The sequence below is a fragment of the Vicia villosa genome, linkage group LG5 (assembly GCF_029867415.1).
Source record: "Vicia villosa cultivar HV-30 ecotype Madison, WI linkage group LG5, Vvil1.0, whole genome shotgun sequence".
Classification (NCBI taxonomy): Eukaryota; Viridiplantae; Streptophyta; class Magnoliopsida; order Fabales; family Fabaceae; genus Vicia; species Vicia villosa.
This window is the reverse complement of record NC_081184.1, coordinates 10,784,643-10,798,796: the sequence shown is the minus strand read 5'-3', so window position 1 is coordinate 10,798,796 and position 14,154 is coordinate 10,784,643. Positions and strand designations below refer to the sequence as shown.

The 14,154-nt window shown below is 33.6% G+C and overlaps 1 long non-coding RNA gene across 3 annotated transcripts; it reads right to left on the bottom strand.

The window, feature by feature from the left end:
• Nucleotides 1–8,697: 8,697 nt before the first annotated feature.
• On the bottom strand, nucleotides 8,698–13,020 carry LOC131606254 (uncharacterized). Of its 3 annotated transcripts, XR_009284784.1 has the most exons (7): nucleotides 12,609–13,020; nucleotides 12,244–12,303; nucleotides 12,037–12,130; nucleotides 11,243–11,524; nucleotides 10,905–11,164; nucleotides 10,518–10,795; nucleotides 8,698–9,603 (listed from the first exon to the last, which is right to left on the bottom strand). It is a non-coding gene; the product is annotated as an uncharacterized LOC131606254 (long non-coding RNA). The 3 variants fall into 3 exon arrangements; XR_009284782.1 differs by lacking the exon at nucleotides 12,037–12,130 and having other exon boundaries at nucleotides 8,711–9,603; XR_009284783.1 differs by lacking the exons at nucleotides 8,698–9,603; nucleotides 12,037–12,130 and having other exon boundaries at nucleotides 10,517–10,795.
• Nucleotides 13,021–14,154: the final 1,134 nt, after the last annotated feature.

The following is a 14,154-nucleotide window of genomic DNA, read 5'->3' as shown; positions in this document are numbered from 1 at the left end:
TATACAAACTTTCAAGTTTCACCCATAACCCTGATGCCGTCGTCTCCTTTGATACCTGCCGGAGAACCTTATCACCAAGGCTCAACAAAATTGCGCTGTGTGCTTTCTCGATCATATTCGTCTTCTCCGCTGCCGTCAATTCTGCATTCATGGCTGCCTCTCCCTTCAACGCTTCCAAACAACCCTGCTGAACCAGTAAAGCTTTCATCTTCAAGCGCCACAGACCGAAATCATTCACTCCGGTGAACTTTTCAATCTCATACTTTGTTGAAGGCATCTTCTCCACGCTCACCGCACCAATTTGTTGTGAAAAACGATACCAATAACAAAGTATAATAGGGAATTAGGGAACAGAAGAAGAACACAAGAATTGGTTATAACTGCTATTCTTTTACTTTCTCTTAAAACAAGATTACAAGTTTACAAGAATAACAAATAACCTCTCTCACCCTAAATTAGGATTTGCAGCTTAGCAATGATGAGAGACTAGTATGCTATTTATAATAAAATCTAACATACTAACTAATGGGCTTTTTCAGCAAGGCCCATTACACAAGCAACCTTAATAAACAAGCTAACTTAACAAATTAGGGTTTAAACACTAAAACCTAATTTAACATGCTAACAACCCTAGCATCTTCGACATCTGCATGCTAGACCCATCTTCGACTACAACATGCACACTTTGACACCAGCATGTGAACAATCCTTCGACTTCATGCTTAACTCTGTCGAACTGTCGAACCAAGAAGCTACCCTTCGACAATAATAGAGTTCGATCCAATATCTCACATCACTAAATCATATGTCATTAAAAGGAAAGAGAAATCATCAATCAAATTTTAAAAATATCTTTTAATCTCAACAATTAAATATAACAGTGGTTGTTATTCAATTCTCACATTCTCATATAACTTATTCATTTTAATTTGATATGTTTTTTTCTCTCTATATATATATATATAATATTATCCAAAAAGTATAGGGTATGTGTGTTCCTCTTGCAAGGGCATGGAGACTTGGAGGTCCTAGTAGGTATATTACAAGTTTCACTAGTGTAGAAATGACAAAAGAATTATTATATCATATCCATTATATTAAAAATAGGTGTAAAATTCATCTTCGATGGCAATTTTGTAAATACATTAAAAAGTTAATTTTAGTGGTTAATAATAGACACCTATTTTTCAAATTAAAAGGTGTCAAATGTACATATTTTAGAATAAATTATATATACATAATCAAATAACACCTAATTTTGGGGAAAACAGCTGTAACATAAAGAGGCGGTGGCAAATTTGTAATTATCAATCAATACCTAATTTTGGAAAAGAGATGTGACATACTAATTATTATACCATTATATTTAATATTTAATATTTAATTAATACGTATTATTTAATTAATATTAATTATAATTTACTCGTGCTGTCAAACCTAAAACTTGTTGTTCTGCTCCAAACCCTCGATCAAAACCTTATGCATTCAAACTCAGAATACCTTCCAGAATTTGAAATTTCCCTCTCAACAATTGGAATTCCTCTCTCGCTCAATGTTTCGCCTCTTGACTCACCTGTCTATTTATATTCCTCTCACAATTCCCATTTCGATTCAATTTCTCTCTTGAAATGTTGTAGATTCCTCTCTCATAACCGACAATTTCTCTCGCTTGTTCATCACAACAACTTCCTAACGATCCTTCTGCAATAAGCCCTCCTTGTCTCGTCATTTTGTTTCTTGTCAATGTGGGTTTGTTCTTGTCGCTGACATAGATTTCTAGTAGACCAAGATGAAAAAAGTAGCTCAAGACTAATCAACTTTGCTCTCTATTGACATCTATCCATCTCGGTATGATTTTCAATTTTCGGATACTATTCCACTCGAATATGGTGTTTTTAGCACCATTGTTGTCACTGTTGATTATTAAATACATGCTCTTTTTCATTTTGTTTTATCATGTGGTGTAGGCTTGAATCACCATTTTCTATCATAGATACATGATGGATATATAATTGTTGTGTTTCAATGCATAATGGAGAAGAAGTCGAAAGCCTGACATGCCCTAATATCTATCACTTTACCAAATAACTCTATGGATAAAGAATGTACCACAAAACCTTTATCCTGCCTCTTTAATTTTTTGACAAACTGAATATTGTGACCATTTTCCATTTTATGATTTTTTTCCATATAAGAACCACGTTCTATGTGTATAAGAGGGAGCCTTGAGTTTCTACAGTTCAACTTAAGTCTAGTAAGGTAATTTGTGAAAATGAGGAATTCTTAGGTTCTATGTGCAGTATGATCAACTTTGTCACCAATCACCACAAGGTTGTCTATATTTGAATTAAATTATATATAATATAGTTTTTCCACTTTTACTTGCATATATCATTAATTCACGATGTCTTTTTCAGCTAATAAACTTTCAGTGAGTTTCAAATTCGTTAAGCAGGATCATTCTAAAGAGGTAGATTTGATACATTTAACTTTAAAAATTAAACTCATCATTGTTTAATAATCTTTTTACTGGTCGGAACATACATCAAAGAAAGCATTTTCAACATTTGAATTGAAAATTGTTGAACAGGCTGCAGTTGGATATGTTCAGAAAGCTTGTGCCTATGACCGTATGATTCTTTTAAAATCTTGTGTGAATGTTTAAATTGGATGTGTTTTTATAATTTTGATTTTCATTCATACTTAAATTGATTGGTACCTAGGTTAATTCCCCAGTTGATGCTTCATTTTTGTTTTTGTAATGTAATATGTAGAATACACTCTTCCTAAACTGTATGTAAGATGCAATACTGAGTCTCATGTGCTATTCATTCTCATGTTGTGAGAGTCAGATCTCGCAGTGATAGGAGGAAGCGTGACCCTCCTCAGAATTTTATCAGGTGCAGGGTAATTAACTTTCTTTATAACCTTTATTTTCTCTATTTTGTTATCAACTAGTTTATTGATTGAATTGCCATTCAAATTGATATTAGACTCTAATCTAATCAGAATACGTTACATGTTTCAATCTTATCTTAATTTTAATTTAGGCATTTGAAACTGCGGTTTCTATTTTTTATACCTTTTTCTATACTGTGCTGATGCTTTTTCTTTCATGCTTGTCAATGTTTATAGCCTGTTGTAGCGGGGAAAATCTGAGATCGAAGCCATAGGATTGACTCGACTCAATATTTCAGTGAAAGTCGTCACCGCGCTTTATTATTTCCAAAGGAAAAGGGAAAAGAACGAAGAAAACCCAAAGTTTGTTTTTCAAACAAAAAGAAGAGATCTTAGGTATGGGTGTTGCTTATACAAGGGGAAGGTTTTAAGCAATATCTGTGGTACTTCACAGGAACCTTTTTGAAAATCTGTGTCGTGTGTGCTAAAAAAGGGGTTTGTTTTATTTTTAAAATAAACTCGGCAAAGCATTAAGCTTTGTGCCTACATACCTCCTCGGTGCAATGGAGAAGTCAGAGCTAATGTAGTTCCGCTTGAAGGGAAAAAATGTTTTAAAACGAATAAACACTTTATTGTCATCGGAGAGAAATATTCAGCCATTGATCTTGAGCATGAGAACAAACGAGTTCTTTGCTTCGCAAATGAAAGAAGGGCTCCAACTCGGATAAAATCAACGAGTATGCCACTAGCTCTCTCACGCGGAAAAGATCTCATTATATCAATCAATTTCAAAATCGTGGGGTATAACCACTCGTTTCGATAATTAACAGTGTCTAAACTTTTGAAGAAAAGCCACTAAGGGCAAAAGATATTTTTAAAAGAAAGGTTTTGAAAAGGTTGCAAACATAAGAAGGTTTTGGAAAAAGGGAGAAAATTTTGAAAATTAAAGAAGTGGGAGGAGATGAAGAGGCTATCCTATTGCGTAAAATAAAAGCTAAGGAAAAGAACGATCTAATCGAAGAAGAAGCCAACACTTGACATTATGAGTCAAGGTAGATTTCCCATCGTTTGGAATATTAATACTAAACCGGAGCATTACCACTTGGAGATCCAGGTGAACTTATTATCTTTAGCACCACTTTGCATTAAGCAAATTAAAATTCTGACGAAAATCGGGCAGAGTAACGGCTGTTTTCGGGTAAAAATCCTTATATCAATGCCTTGGAGTTAACCATCAAGGGCTTTCAAGGAAATACCTGCACATACAAACAGACAACAATCCCATGCCAGACAGACAGAATAACAGCAGAGTAACAATAGAATAAGGGTCCAGAGGTGCTAGGTCCATAAGTCCAAATCTCCATAATGCTCGGGATAGTAACCAATAGTCCGAAAGAGAGCCTTAAATGTTTTTTTAGATTTTTGTTATTTATTAGTGTTTTAGCATAAAAGTAAAGTATGGTCCAAGTGGACAAAAGAAAAATAGAGGAAACATAAACATAGTGTCCAAATGGACAAAGAGAAAATAACGGAATGTAAATATGATGAAATGATGAAGCATAAAGCGAAATATAAAGAGCAATATAATAAATTGCGGAAATTAAAGTCAATTGTTAGATGTTAAAGATAACCATCTTGAAACTTGTCAAGTATGTTATCAAAGTTAGTAATTAAGATCGATGGTGAGTGAAGGATGTTCTCGGATTTAAATTCAATGGACATTTATCAGAAGCTTGATAGAATCGTAGCGACTACACGATAAACCTCCATAAGTCTTAAATCAACCGCATACAATTCTCTTCCATATTTGATCTTTTTGATTCGGGACACGAAATATTGCGCTATGTTAAGCAGATCGCCAAGTGATTTATGTAGAAATCACCCTACAACGAGGCCGGTCAAAACTTTATGTGCTAATGCATGCGAGAGAAGCGATATGTAGATCACTCTGCGAAAGCAATACCGCACGAAAGGAAAAATAGGGAGCGATCTAGTCTTTACCAAGAATCCATAAGAATTCTCAAGGCATTAAGACTTTCATCGATCAAAATAAAAAGAAGTAAAAGATGCAACCACATTAAAAGCTCCTTTCATCCATAATTTCAATCACTTAATTTTGCGGATTTGGATTCTCATCCTATCGACGCCCTAAGTCCATTGAAATTAGAAAGAAATTAGGCCTCTAACTTGTGATTCAAAGAAAATATCAAAAGAATGGAGTAGAAGATGAGTTAGAACCAAAAACAAGTCAAAAAAGGCAAAAAAAACACATTCTGCTCAGATGTAAATCGATTTGCACAGAGTGTAAATCGATTTGCATAACTCTGTTTTCAAATCTGTGCAGTTTTTCAGTTATGTAAATCGATTTGCACCAGATGTAAATCGATTTGCACAACATAGTTTTTTTTAAAAAAACACCAAATAAAGAGAAGAAACCTTGTTTAAACATAAAACCAAACACCTTGTGATCTTGGATCAATTTGTGCACGAAAATGTATCAAGTAAGCAAGCAAAACTCATCAATGTAGCACCAAAGGTGCATCAAGCAGAAACAACAATGGATCACATCTTGAATTATGGGAAAGGATCTAGAATTTTACCAAATCTTCCACAAACTTTGAATCTTCTTCAAGAACACACAACCACAAGCCTTGATCTCTCACAATTGATGAAGAAAGTAGTGTTTATGTTGAGGTTTAGCTCTAAATTAGTGAGGTTCAAGATGTGACTCACTAATTTTTGTGGAAGAAACAAGAGCTTTGAGTGAGGGGTTTGGAAGAGGTGACGAGAGAAAGAGCAAGAGTTTTCTTGGCTATCAAAGCTTGAAAAATGAAGAGGGGAATGGCTCAATTTATAGGAGCTAGGCTTGGGAATTTTTGTTGTTTGGAGTTAGGATTGGAAAATAGAATTAGGCTTGGGAAGTGGATTTGGAGCCAAAAATGAGATCCAATGGTCTTGATGCAATCACATGAGGGTTTATGATTAAATGATGTAGGTAATCAAAAACAAGAGCGAAGTCATGCTTCCCATGCTTGCAAATGATGTCAACACTTTCAAAAGCTGAAATTTGCCTTCATTTTTTTAAATTCGCACTGGTGCAATCGATTTACACTTTATGCAAATCTATTTACATTGCTGAAAAAGACAATCTGGGGCAAAAACAGTTATGTAAATCGATTTGCACATTATGCAAATCGATTTGCACTGATGGCAGAAGCAAATCTGGTGCAGAAACAGTTATGTAAATCGATTTACACCTTATGCAAATCGATTTGCACAGTGAAATCGATTTGACGGATACTTTGACTTGGTACCTACAAAACACAAACATAGAAAAGCACAAGGCAATATTTTTGGTAATTTGGTTAGTAAAACAATATATACAAACTAAAACATGGGTGCTCGATGATTCTCTTGCAGATGAATTGAGCACAACATCACTTGTAGAGCTCTAAGTCGAAACTTCTTGATTGATGATTGATATGCAAATGATGTGTGATCCTAAGGTCAAAAATTGGGGTATGACACCTGTCATCAAGAATGTGAATATTAGAGCCTGTTAGAGGGGACTGTTTGTTTGGTATTTTTGTTTATGAGAATTTATTTGGCATTGGGATAAAATACATTTTCTTTATAAAATGTATCACAAAATTTCTAAGGATAGGTTAATTAACCTTTTCATCTATTAATTTCTAATCCCTCTGCATGCCAACCATCTATCACAGCTACAATACGATAGCTCATAAAGGATTAATCTAAATTAGCTTCTTGAACTAAAGAAAATTTTAGTTGATTTAATGAACTATTAAAATTTCCAACTCGGTTCAGGTGATAAGAGGATTTATAACTCATAATTTAAGTTCTAGATAATAACATAACTAAATGTATCCTCGAACAAATATTTATCTACTGCTTCAAATTATGATTTTGGTGTGAAGATTTCAATAGTTCATGTTTAAAGATTGTCTTCCAAATAACAAATTCATGTGATTGATGGTATAAAACTATAAATTGTCATTTTTCCTCAATTTTATTATTTGGTTTCATTAACTAATTTATTTAATGAGTTTTATGAATTAGTGTTTAATTTATAGGAGACATTGTTGGATTAAACAAGCTGTGTTTCAATTTGAACCAGTTTGCAATTTTCTCAAAAAAGTCTGCCATTATTTAGTGTTTTCTTTTACATGCATACCAAGTTTTAACATAACTAGAAAATCTTTATCTCCTATATTTACATAGATAAATGTTATGTATCAAGAATTCTAGGAGTCTAAATCCTACCATGCAATCTTAATTTATAAGTAAAAACATAATTTGATTACATTTTTTTCTATGTTCACAGCATTGGCCGGTTCCTATCCATTTCCAAGTGTAAGCTAGCTCCAAGTCATTCAATTCCACTAAATGAATTCATTCCCCAATCCAAGTCAAGTCTTCACAAGCATCGCTCTTTTTTTAATAAATTATGTTTTTTTTTCCTTTCTCTTACTAGAAAATTTTGTTGATGCTAAAAGTTACAATATTTATTGGATTAGATTGTTACATTTGTTCATTTTGCCCTTAGCTTAGCCTGCTATTAGGTAGGTCAAAAGTAATAAAAGTTACTAGAAAATGATGTTGAAATGATTTTGTTTGATTGAAATAGATGTAAAAATAGGTAATTGATGTAATATCTCACTCCAGATTTTTAGAGAAAAATCGGTGATAAAACATCATCCACATTTTCAAAAGTAAACCAGCCATACATACCACACCTGTTTTTTCAAAACACAGGTATTTAAGGATGTTTTCTACATCGGTTTTTTTACTAAAACCGGCCTCAAACATTTCCTCATGATGCATAATTAATAAATATTAAAACCTGTCAAAAATATTTAACACCGGGTCAAAAACCGGTCTAAATTTTACCATACCTGTAGCCTTCACACCGAAAAAAAATAGGTATTAAATTTAAATAAAACAGGTGTTAAATCACTTATTTGCACTAGTGTTTGGGGGAAATTAAGACCCTCTACATCCGATTTTCCTCCTCTTTCATTTAGACAATGAAATTAAGGCAATGCATATTTATGATGATCATCACATGCATGAGACTAATCAAGGCTTTTTGATATTGTTTAGGCACCAAATAAGTAGCTTAGCAATGAAATTTTTAAAACTTTTTAGTTTATGTATTGTCTTTATTCGGATGGCGTTTGGGGACTAACTTCTTTTGGGATAAATAACCGGGTGAGGGTTACGCAACTTAGCGGACCGATTGCCTTTTATTGTCTTTTCATCATTTGATGCCACATTGATATTTTTCTCAACCACTCATACAGGCATATGAATCTATAGAATGTTAGATTGTCAAAATAAATTACTCAAGGAGTACTTATCCGGATACTAGTACTGTGGTACAAATCTACACGTTAGACTCGTATATCTTTTAGGGAACCAAGGGTGTTCAAACAAACCCCCTTTCTGTCATATTATTCCAAACTTCTTACCCTCAAACAATCATCCTTTCATCTCTATATACTATTCCCGATCACTTTTGTGATAAAAAACTCTTATGACAAACAACAATTTTTTGTCAAATTTGGGAAGAAATCAATGTATGTTTTTTCACAACATAACACAACCAGAAATCAAAAAATGCAAAGAAACGGAAAATGCAAAGAGTAAATCCTCCCAAATTTGAACTAAACATTGGCCTAAATGTTTCAGAACAAAACCGAGAGAGGTGACTCAAAGAGGGTACTGCAACTCCAGCTGTCGCTTCCTAGCTTTCACCAAAGAGGCCCCTTTTTTATTTCCTGAAAACCAAACAAAACAAACACAAAAAGAAAACTGCATTTTTAAAAGCGTGGGTTGCCTCCCACGAAGCGCTACGTTTAATGTCACATGGCTCAATGGTCTACTACACTTTATTATGGAGGGTACATCCTCTTCTAAACCTTGTTGCTTGTCACTTTCACTATGCCATAAAAGCTATTTAATAGCACTTTCTTTTGTTTTTGATAGCACTTAAAAGTGCTATTAACTGCGCCGCTATTGTAAATGATTTTGTTTAATAGCACTTTAAAAGCGCTATTAATGTGCCCGTTTTTAATAGCATTTTCACTAAAACGCTATTGAAGTGGAGTTTTTTTGCGCTTTATAGTACATTTTTATTTGATTTTGATAGCACTTTCAAACAAAATGCTATTATAGGGCCCGTGTTTGATAGCACTTTCAAAAAAATTGCTATTATATAGCACATATTTGATAGCACTCTAAAACAAAACGCTAATATATGACACATGTTTGATAGCACTTTCAAACAGAGCGCTAATATATGACATGTGTTTGATAGCCCTTTCTCTTAAAAGTGCTATCATAGGATGTCTTCATTAATAGCAATCTCTATGAAATGCTATTATAATACACCTTTATTTTTATTTTTTTTGCTGTACACAAATCCACTTGTTTACAAATATCATAATATTTTAATGTACTAAAAAAGGAGGGCATTTGCATAGCCAAATTTGTATATGCATGCATTAATTCCAACTAAGAGTACTTCAATCCTAAAGCAAACAATCCTTTTCTCTAAACAAAACACCTAAAAATATAAGGACAACAAAACAGGACCAAGTAGTATCCACACTTCACGAACCAAAAGCGCCGAACTCTCAAATACAATCACTTAGCTAGGCAAAATAACTGCTTCTTCTTTTCCTGTATTATAAAAGGAATATATTGATTATGTATTGTACAATAAAAATCAATTCAAGATATATAGAATAATTAAAAATTTACAATAAAAACTAGTACCAAGTTTGATAGGCACCTCCCATTTCCTCTCAGATAGTTCTACACTAAATTGTGTATAGGCACCTCACATTTCCTCTCTCAGATAGTTCTACACTAAATTGTTTGTCTAGTATTACATATTGTTTTGATTACTTCTTCATGCTGTCATATTTATTCAACTTCAACTTTAGTCTAGCAACTGAAATTTTAGTCTAGTGCTGAAATTGGTGAAGTAGAAACAAAGTGAAATTTTAAATAGTACAATTTACTTAGAGAATAACATGGAGCATGCATTGAAACTAAACTATAAAGTATGAAGTAATTTAACTACATGACAAATTTGGTTAGTCTTAGCATGAGATAAAATGATTAAGAAATTACAGCCATGACACTTAATTAAAAAAACACATGTAGAAGACTCGATATACAAATTGGTTCACTACGTAGTATCCACAGTAATCATTTTTATAATAAAATATGAAAACGATGGTCATTTTAGAATACTCCACCAATTTACAAAGAACAGTAAATGATATACTCTGGTATACACAAATAACTCACCAATTTGTTATTTGAATTTGTTTTTGTTCTCATAAACAATTAGGTACTAGAAAAAATGAAAGTGATGGGTATATGCTTACCTTAGGTAGACACCTATTGTCTCTTAGAAACAAAATACATGACATAGACAGTATGGTTTGATAAAAAAATTTATTTATTAAATACATGACATAAGCATGATTCCAATTAAATAACTTTGTGCAAGTACCTGATTAACAAAACATATAAGTGTTTATCTTATAATGGCTTGTGTATTTTCTATTGGGTATGATACGTACTCTAAGGTCCGGGCTGTGCCACTGCCAAGAGCTATCCGCACACAGGCATTCCAAGGTAAAGCTTTACTGCTATCTTCAGCAAAATGGAGCATGTCGTGCAAATTTCCATTTCCAATATGTTCATAAACTAGAAGTCGTTGGCCATGTTCTGCACAATGTCCAGCCAGTGTAACAACATTTGGACGCCGCAAGCGTGACATATTCGAAATAGCTTCAAGAAAATTACCTTCCTCTTGTAAGGACAGTGTTGCGTTGTCAATCTTCTTAACGGACATTATCTAAACAAAAGGAAAACTCGTAACTATTAGGATATTTTTCCATACATAACAATTAAATTCTAAAACCAATAGTATGAATGTGATAACAGATGCAAAATCAAAAGGTTACCTTCCCATTTGGAAATTCAGCCCGGTAAACTCGACCAAGAGAACCTTCACGGATAATAAACTCTTGGCTGAAGCTATTAGTTGCACTCTAGAGGGAAGTAACCGTGTACGACAGGGAATTTATTGGAGACCTCATCTGCCTTACAGATCCACTTTTTGCAGGCATCCTATCCATTGTCACGTTTTCTGAAGGAGGACGGGGTTTAAGATCTGTAATAACATAAGCACTTTTCACCCTCTGCTCCTGCATCTGAGAAGTTACTGCTCTTGGACAAAGAAACTAAATTACATAATCATACCACATATTTAGATTCCATAAGCTAAAGAGTGGGAATTTACCGTTAACAATTCCTCCAGGAGGAAGGCTTCCATTATAAGTTCTTGGACCTTTTTCTTTCCCTTTTATTTTTCAGATACAAAAACAAGAGCAACTAGCAGAATAGAACACGCCAACACTAAGTCTAAAAAAATTTCTACAATGGCTCCCACAGATTCTCCTTTATAGCCATCAGAATTAGAACATTGTGTTTTAGTATGTGAACCTGGCCCGGAGTGATGATTACTTTTACGATGTTCACTAGGTGGGGGCGAAGTAGATTCTCCTTTAAAGGAACTGTCTGCCTGAAATCAATATGAAAATATGAAATCAGTGTGAATGGTTGTTGCAATGAAATATTGGGATGCAACATAACTTAAATCTCAAATATGATTAAGTCAAATGACAACTTAACTTTACTTTGAAACACACAAATGTGACACTAACTATACAAATATGTTAATATTTCAGTGGTATCAAAATAAAAAAAGTTAGCAGTTGAAATAGTTATTTTTTTTATTCTTTCCTTCATCAACCAAACCCAAACAAGAAACATGGTTTCCTCCTAAAGCTACATTTTGTACATCTAACATCGTTGTGGATTCTAGTAACTTGGGCACTAAAGAATAATTACTATTTTGAACAAACCTCTCATTCAAAATTCCTACAAGGCAACCAATTCCTCCACCCCATATTATTACATCCTTCAATACATTGATACTGTTATTTTCTACATGTGGTGAGGTAGGATCCATGATCAATCTATATGGTAGAACATGTTTCTATATTGATAAAGAATAAAAGACATGTAAGAAACCTGAGTAAATTGAGAGGTGTCATCTAGATGATCGAGATTTTTCTTTCGCGCCAGACTAATAACACAATTTTGAACTCCTTTGCAGCTTATTAAACTAGTAAAAGGTTTTGGTTTGTAAAATAACTATCAAGGCAGGTTTGCCAAGTTTATAAACTTTATTCACTAGTAGATAGAAAGTGTACATACACATAAGGCCAGAAAACTTACAAGGAAAGCGATACTCAGTATTTCTTTCATTTATCCAACTTCAAGTGTTTTAAAGCATACCTGTAGCACAAATTATGACACAGTTAGGATGAAATCATCTTCATGAATTTGCAACATTTAAGTTTCAACAAAAGAGAATGTAGTCACAAAATCGTGTCTTCAGATTATGTATACACCAAAGTAAATCAACATTCATCCATCACTTATATTGGTGAAAACTTTGTCAAATCTTGAATAATGTGGCATACAATAAAATTAGGGATTCTCTTATAATTAGTCAACAATGATAGAAACTAAACTATCATTAATTTCAAATCCCACAAATTTTATAATGCAAATCAATAATATAAGAAAAGAAATATTACCATATACGACGGTGGTGAGCTGACGAAGTGCTGAGTTCGACGAAGAATGGGTTTTGATCTCTATAATGTTTTTGTGTTTCCTCTTTATGTTCGAGTGGTGAATTAGAATTGAATCTGAATTAGGATACAATTGATAGTGAATCGATCATGTTTCCTCTTTCCGACGGTGAATCGATGAATCGATTGTGAAAAGTTGACGGAGGGAGAAGACTTCGTGGTTGGGTTTTAGTGTTCGACGGCGAGAGTGAATCGAAGGTTTTGAGAGAGTTCGTGGTTGTGTTTTGGTATTCGACGGCGTGAGTGAATCTAAGGTTTTGAGAGAGCTGAATCAAGGGTTTTGGAAACAAGGTTTTGTTATTTGGAGAGAGAAAAGTCGTGAGTGGAATAGCTGAATGAAATGTTTCCACCTTTCTTACTTGTTTTATTATATGAAGTTCAAGAATAGCGTTCATTTAAAAACGCTAGCGTAAGGTAGTAAAAAGTGAGAATATTTTTTAAATGAAGAATATCAATAGCGTTTTACAGAAAGTGTTATCTTAGTGAAGAATAATAATAGCGTTTTACAAAAAATGCTATATTAATGAAGAATAATAATAATAGTGCTTTTTTACAAAGTGCTATCGAAATCACGCTGTCAGCATTTTATAATAGCGCTCAACCATAAAGTGCTATTATATATCTATTTATTTCCTTTTTAATAGCATTTTCTTTAAAAGTGCTATTAAATATGGCGATACAAAAAATCAATTTTGGCGTAGTGTTTCCCAACCAAAAACTTATGAAGATGAAAAGCATATACCACTTTTCTCTTCAAATCACTTCCCACTCTCATCTCCTCACCTTGATGTTCCTTCTTCTTTTTATTCTTGATTTCTTGAAGGGACTTAGGAATTTCGATAGATGCATGAGCTGAGACCCCCTGAGAGACTATGCTTAAGACTTTTTCGGGGAGAGGTTTTGGACTTTTGATTTCTTCCTCAATTTTAATCATACTAACCGAAGATTGATTATTCCCTCCCGCACCTTTCTTTTTGACTTTCAACTCCTTCAGTGTTACCTCTTCATCAAATGATTTTATTGTTAGTGTCCCTTTCTCGAGATCCAATTTACAATGACTAGTAAGTAGAAACTGTCGCCCAAGAAGGATAGGAGTCTCTTCATCTTCATGAATGTCCATGATGTGGAAATCAACTGGAAAGACAAACTTATCAATCTCTACCAGTACATCTTCAACTATTTCATTTAACTGCTTAATGGTGTGATCAGCGAATTTCAATTTTGTCTCATTCTCGCTTATCATTCCAATGCCAAGCGTTTTGAAGATAGACAGTGGCATTAAACTCACACTAGAACCAGAATCATTAGCACCTTCTTGAATGTTATGTCTTTGATAGTGCACGGTATTGCCACCGTTTCAATGTCTTTCTTCTTGATTGAGATTCTCCTTTCTGGAGAGACTCTACCACGCTTTTCAGTTACAATTTCAAGCTCACCTTCCATTGAACTCTTCTTAGAAATCATCTCTTTTATGAATTTCTTGTAAAAA